Source organism: Aythya ferina (genome assembly GCF_964211825.1).
Source record: "Aythya ferina genome assembly, chromosome: 9".
NCBI lineage: Eukaryota > Metazoa > Chordata > Aves > Anseriformes > Anatidae > Aythya > Aythya ferina.
The window spans coordinates 27,318,404-27,326,179 of NC_140305.1; positions in this window are offsets into that span (position 1 = coordinate 27,318,404).

The following is a 7,776-nucleotide window of genomic DNA, read 5'->3' on the forward strand; positions in this document are numbered from 1 at the left end:
CAAGTGAAGCCACACTGCCTTGTACCTGTGGTGATTTCTGGTTCACATGCAGCACAGGGCAGAAAATGGAAGCCCCACAGTCTTGAACATTTGGCAGGCTGCTTCACCGGGCCAGGACAATCCATGGATCAGCAGCACGTAGCCTCAGAGAAGACTTGACTCCTGGTTTTCAGCTGGTAAGAACACACCTAACCTCCGTTTCCTAATGCACAATGTACACTGCCTGTGCAAGGGTGTTAGTCCTGGATTTACATAGCTGCTTCTTGAGCTGCATCTGCTTGCTTTTCTTACATTCACCTTCCCTCTCTTGGTGACTGTGACTGGAAGCATTGCTTCGGTGCTTCCCTTTCCACGGCACCAGTCCACCTTCCTTTGTGGAACTCACAGCACACTTGCTGGAGGTCCAGGGGTGACATCTTGGCAGCTCTTCTGACAGTAGGCATGCAGCCGTCCCCGCAGGGATCACCATGCCTCTGCAGCACCAGTCGGTAGTGGCATTACTTCTGATACAGTTCAGGAAGGCTCACAGCAGGGATGAAGTTTACCTGTCAAAGCCTTGTGACTGAGGGTCTTTAAAGTCAGTTGTAGTTCTTGGGATTTGCTTTACAGGCCTGCAGGAAGCTGACTGTGTGAAGAACACAAGCCTATGTTCATCTCTTGGCAATATGATGTTAAATTTGTCACAATCTTCTTTGAAATTATTTTGAGGTTTATAAAGATTTGATTTTTTTTCTCTTCAGAAATTTCAGTATTCATACCAGGAAAATAAATAGAATAACATTTTCTTGCTTTGTTCCACAACTGAACACAGAAAGTATCAGACATCTCATGGGAGAGCTGGATTTTATGCTAATTCTGGCCTGATTTTTCAGCTCCCATATACAGCTGTAACTTGGTCTGGGTTTAATGGGGTTACTGGATGAATCCAGATAAGTTCTTTAAAAATGTTGAGGTTCAGTAATCATCATGCATAGGGTAAATCAGTTCTGAATGACCTTCTAGTTTTCATTCTGTCTTTATTCAGGGAACATCTTCAAATTGGTGGGAAAATGTCCCACTATCTTAACATTAGGCATCTTGTTCTTTCCTATACCTTTCTTTTTCTCTGATCTCTCCTCAGTGCCAAAAAATACATGGTTTATAGATTTTACAAAACAGAACCTGTCTGATCTTTTAGGTCAGAATACAGAATCTTTCTGCTTCTGGGTTGGGAACCTGTCCTCTGGTTAGACATGGCATCAGAACCTGGGAAGCAGTTGACAAAAATAAATGTTTATTATGAAGACTAAGTGATGATGAATAGATTTACAGGAGACCAGTGTATTTGTTTTGTTTCTTGTTGGTGTAACACAAGTTATTGCACTCTTAATTCAGCCTTTTCTTGTCTGAAAAATAACCTTACTGAGAACCAGTAGGTCCCCTGTTACATAAATACTCACGAGTGATATTAAACTGACTGGAAATGGAAGAAAGTATGTTTTTCATGAAATAATGCATTTCCTTTAGCTCAACCAGTAGAGCTTTGTTATCATTGCCCACCTTAGTTTGTTAGTTTGTGCAAATATATAAGATGATACCAAACCTCAGATTATGCCACGTGGTTTCTGTTTCATTATGTGATATGTGATATTCTGGTTTTTGAGCCAATTGTTCTGGATAATTATAGACACTTGAGCAATTCCCAGCATCTCCAAAGCAAACTGTTGATGCCCTTGCAGATCTGGAGTAGGATCAGCCCAACGTGTACCTGGGGGAGCTGGGCGAGACAAAGCCCCAACATCTCTTCACATTGCACTGCCTCCCAATCTGATGACCTTTGGCATTGCACAGTGGTTTTTAAAAATAGTTTAAAAACAAAAATCCAATTACTGGAAAGTGAAGTTTATTTAGAAGAATCTGAAACTAAAAACCACCATAAACCGAACATTTTCCTTCTCAAGTATGTACCACCTAGTGAAAGGCAGTGGGAAAGTACAACTACTTTCTTCTGAAGTCTGCAGTATTCCTTCTTTGCAGTGCTTTAGATCCCATGAACACACTGTCCTTTTGATGAGCTCATACTTCAATTAAATCATTCCATTATAAAAAAAAAAAATCTATACAAAAATTCCCTTCTATAAGAGGAAAGATTTCATTGTCTTCCTGTATCCTCTCTTACTACCTTTCTGACCCTTTCTAATAGAAACCCAGTCATCCTTTACATCAGCAAGGTTAATAGACCTTTTTACTGTCACTCAAAGTTAGTTAGAAGCCCTTTCTTTATTCAGTGCTCTGAAAAACATTTCAAAAGCACATGCACAATTGGTTACCCTTTGGGGAAGAAGCTAGAAGATATGGGTATGTTATGAACTGTGATTTTTAGGGACTCCAGCACACAGGTATCACAAAAACAGTGCCTAGAGCTGGCACATTCATTCTCAGCCCATATGACTTTTAGTATCTTTTCAAATTTGTTAAGACTGTGGAAAGGAAACATCTACTGTTTTCTTCCAACATTTTAACAGAATATGTGAAATCTGCCAAACCTGCTTTATCACCTGTATTTCTTCTACAGTATTACTTGTGTGGTTTTTTTTTTTTTTTTTTTTTTTTTTTCAGCTTTACCCCAGACTCTCTCTCTCTCTCTCTCTCTCTTTTTTTTTTTTTTTTTTTTTTTTTCCCCTGATTTTCTGACCTTTTCCAAAGCTTCAAGTCAGAATAGAAGAATTTCTAAGGAAGTCTTAGGAAGGGACATTTCTACACTTTAAGCAATAGTAGTCTTCTGTAATGGGGAACCTTAAATTTCTCTGTAGCACTTCCTCATTCAGGCTGGTGAAAGGCTGCCACCTTCCTGCAGAGCTGCTCCTGTCCCTGGGACTCCTCCTCTGGGAAAGATCAACACATTTCTGCTCCTGTTCTTATTTGGAGAAATACTACTGTGGTGCATGAAAGCCATCTCCCTACTTAAAGTAAGGTGCCCTAAAGTCTTTGTAATGTATGTGCAGAATAGACAGCGTTCCCTTTTTTAAAACAAGATTTTATCTTTGTTGTTGCATGCAGTAAGGTTTGTCCTGTGCTTTGTCCAATTTCTTTGGATATCATTTATGATAACATTTATGCTTGTGGTTTCAGGGTAATGCAACACTGGCTTCCTTTCCAAAATAGCATCTCTCCAAGAAACAGATCAGTGCTAGGAAGGTGATAATTTTGTTGGTATAGATAACTGGCAGTCATAACCAGTAAATACAATTCTTAGTCCTCTAGAGGCAGAATTAGGTTCCGAAGCTTACGATCTTCACTCTGCAGGACTCAGTTTCATCCTAACTCCTGAGGCTTCTCATTCAGCCTTCCCTGAAGGTTAGTGGGAGAGGAGATGATGAGGAAGGAACCATGAAAAGAGAAATGAAGGGCCAAGATGACCCACTGCAGAATTTTTGAGACTATACAGCAGGAAGTGCAATGTGCAAACAGTACTACAAATGGTTCTTGTGGTCATTAATTTTATTACTATTGGAAAAAATTCTACAAATACAGCTGATCTTTTTGCTGCTTCCAGTTGGGTTCATAGCAGGGTCAGTCCTTGCCTTTTTCCATTTTTTTTCCTCCCATCAGAAAGGGATAATTGTTTCTTTCCAGCTGTTTGGATTCTCCAGTTAACTCTCTCAGTGCTGTTTTCCACAGCAGTGTGGTGTTACAGCCCAGCTCCTGATAGATGCACAACATTTCCCTTTTTTCCAACATGATGAATACATTTACCAGTGTCTAAAATAGGGGTGATTATAGAGCACAATGTTACATTTACTGGATTTGTTCAGTGATTAGGTATGACCACACTAACACAGCTGCAGCATGGGTGTTCTACTGCTAGTAGAGCTGCACAGCAAAATTAAAAGCATTCATATCATGCTGTTCCATGAATTATATTCATAGCCTGCTGTGCTCTCTATTAGAAAGCAAACAGTTACTGCGAGGAGGTGTACTGAAGAATAGCTTCCCTGCTAGCTGTCTGTCTCCTCCTATCAATTCATTGAGCCAGTGGCTGCTCAATAAAAGTGACATTGTGGAGTGTCTTGTCTCCAGAGAGCCATTACGCCACAGCTAGCAGAATGTCTTACTCTCCACACTACCCAGAACTGAGCTTCTCTCCACTTTGGGAGCTGCAGATTTTGCTACCACGTCTCTGTCGTGCCATCCACTAGAGAAATAACACCTTCCTAGCGTAACAGACCCTTCTCCTCCTGGTACACACTGCAGCTTGCCTCTTCCTTAATGCCTCTTCCTTCTCAGCATTGCCTTCCTGGAATTATTATCATCTTACAACTGCTTCTTTCTCTTCTCTCTGATCCCACTTTGGACGTTTCCTGAAGGACAGCACATAATCATCGCTGGCAGTGTGCGTACAGAGCAGCCCGGACAGATTCATTCTCATCTCAGCCATCTTGTCTACTGCCAGCCTCACTGAAGTGCTGGCACCAGCTTCATTTTTCATTGGCATGCTGTGTATAGGTTTCTGAATGTGTCAGGGAAAGACACACACGTCATGATTATACCTCGCCCAGTGGACACTTTGGGGCTTACTCACTTTTCAGCTCCATTTGTCCTTTACTAATTCTGCAGTTCTCCAGAAACGCTCAGTTCACTGCAGTCTCAATCTGCTGTCTACATTTGCAGCACAGCAGCAAAAAAGAAAAGTTGGAGATCTGGCAGTGGGCAGTGCTTAGAACTAGCACGTCTGTTCAGAGAGGGTGCTACCTCTCACAGGGACTGTGAGCAGCAGCAGTCCCCTGGCTTTGAAATGAGCATCCGCACAGCAAATTCCTGTTTCACTTGAGTTAGAGCTATTGCAGGCTAACCCATAATGAGCACATAAGTTAAATCATATTTTTAGGTTTAATGGAATTATTCCTGATTTACACTGCTCTAATTGCTCCAATTCAGAAAGCACCCTTTTCCTACAGCACAGCAATACAGCTGCAGCGGAAATGGATTAAGTATCAGAGTATCTGCCTTTTCTTAGAAGCCGGCATGGACTGAGTTCATCTGGGGCAAATAACCAGATGAAACAATTAGCTGCATTTAACCAGCTTGTATCTGGAAGTGTTGTCTGAATCCAGTAGACCAATAATGGTCATTTAGTTTGACATCTTTTTAAAAGTCTGTTAAAAAGTCTAGAGGAAAAAAAAATCTATCAAATGCTATTGAGGAATAAATTACAAAGACATTTATGGAATTTTATATATATACCTTTATGCCTGGCATAGAGGCATATATTACTATCTGAAATGAAATATTTGTACAGCTGCTATAATAACCTTGTCTCTCATGAGTGAGAAAAGGAGGCAAACCCATAAGTTAAAGCTTAGCTTAGTGCAAGGTATGAAAATAAAATGACTTATACACTAAATAGGATAAATTTTTAAAAACCTGTTTGTTGATTGTATTTTATGAATGGTGAATATTTGATTCATTTCACACACATTCCTGAATTGCTACATGCAGTGTGTCTCTTAGAAATCATTTCATAGACTGTGGAGTAGTGCTGACTTGTTAAAGAGACCTTGTGCAGTGATGTTTGAAATGAGGCCAGAGAGATTTCCATGCCTTATATATTTTCTGTTTGTGGTCATTATTTAGCACAGAAGAGAGCTCACACCAAGATGCATATTGCAAAGGACAGTATTGTATTAGGAACCTCCCATAATCCAGGAGTCCAAAGGCAGAGAATGAAGGGAATATGTAGGAAGGATCTCAGTCTACAAATGCATGCCTTCCTTGGCGCAGCCCAAACCAGGGACTTAACAGCAGAGAAAAGTGTCTTTTTCTTTGTTGTGTTTTCTGCAAGGTTGCTACCTGTCGCTTTCTTGGCACTGCTATATATTCCATTCTAGCACTGTTTCTTTAGAAAATATGAGGGTAGAAGGGGGGTTGTGATGACGCTGTCTGCCTTCTGCTTGCTCACCTGTCACCACCTCCAGCCATTTGAGCCTGTTCACAGATTTCAGTGAAATTTGAGACTGAAATTGAAATCTGAAAGGTAGTGTTCCTGTAAGTTCTGAAATATTGCAATATAAACTCGTTCTTTAGAAAAGAACAGAGAACCCAGTGCAGATTCATGTGCCCTGGTCATAAGAGAAGTTTTGGGGCTCAGCCCCCGCTGGATGTGCCAGTCGAGTACCGTGAGGCACAGCTCCGTGGGAGATCACGCTGCTCTCGCTGGCACTCACAGAGCTGTGTGCTCCTTACTGCAGCTGCATTCTCTCTTTAGTCTTAAGATTGAAACTGCTCTTTCTGTACTTGTTTTATTTTATTGGAATTTATCAGTTACATTTAAAAAAAATAAATAAGAGGGGAAACTGCTTGAATTCATGGCTCCTAAGACCTTCAGGTTATAACTACGAAATGACCAGAAAGGAAAGAACATTTCACCGTATTCTAACTTACAGTAAAAGCTGCCACAGGGAATGGCAAGGTGCAGTTCATATAATTAAATACATTCTGTGGGAAGAGAAGCTGAAGTGAGTAATACATCACCTGCCTTGAGTGGATATGGGGGTAAATAAAAGTGACTTTCTTCTTAAAAACACTGATGAGCATTTCACTCCAAATACAAAGGGAACACATGGAATGAACTGCTCATGCCAAAGTGTCCAAAAATGTAGAGAGGCAGAGAAGCTGTGTATGCACAGCTTGTAAAGCAAGGTCAGTAAAGAAGTGTGCAAAGAAGATTGTACTAAGGGAACTTCCAGAAAATTTGTGGTTGATATCTGCAATCAGAGCTACTGGACATCCAATGCAGGTATAATGGCTTGGGATACAGGAGCAAAAATTCCCAAAGTAGGAAAATTGCGTTTTCCAAGTATTATTAGCATTGTTTCTAAATACCTCACAGTGACGTGGCAAGAGCAAATGAAGACAACACAGGCAATGGAAGCTTGGAATTTAAAAATAAAGCAATTGATCGTGTGTCAGGAAGCACTAAGATATGCCAGAGTGAATGAAGCCTATTTTCTGCAGTTTAACATCTAGGTTAGTTGATTGACTTTGATAGCCAGGAGGGCATGAATCCCAGCCGATGCTTTTTCTTATGGTTGGGATATTTACAAAGTCTCTGCTTTGTGTTCACTAGTGTCCAGTGAAGAGTGGGCTCCACTGCACACTGCCTCCTGGCTGGGGAGCCTACTGGCATCTATCTCCTCTCATCAGCTGCTCGTTTTCATAAACGTTGTGGGAAGTTCTGACACCATCAGATTGAGATGAAAACGATCATTTTGTCCAAGTGAACTGAGGAATTAGGAGTGGGAGAGAGACATGCACATGCACATATCCACATTCAGACAGGGTGGTCGCATGTTTCCTGAGAAAGACAGACTGGAAAATAGGGGTCCAAACAAGGGTGAATGATGCTTCTTTCTCTTATCTCTTGTGACTGTTCTTCTGATCTGGCTCATGCTGTTAACCTCAAGATTTAGAACACTGTCCTCAATTTAAAGTTGACTTGTGGGGGCAGAGGTGACTGTGATTTGTAAATAGAAGGAAATGAGCCCTGGCCTTTAGCTGGCACAGCACAGATTAACAATCAATAGTCCAGCAGGACGGATAAATCACAAAAGCCAACTCAAATCCTGTACAGATAGAGGCCAGATGGATGGTCCAGATCCAGGACTGTGCCCTGTGTGGAAGGCAGGATGGATGCCACTATTCTGCAAATTCATGACATAAGGGTTGCCAGTCAGTCCTGGTAAATAGTGCGGGATCCCCAACAGAGGCAGCCGCGATGGGAAGGGGAATGGAAGGGCA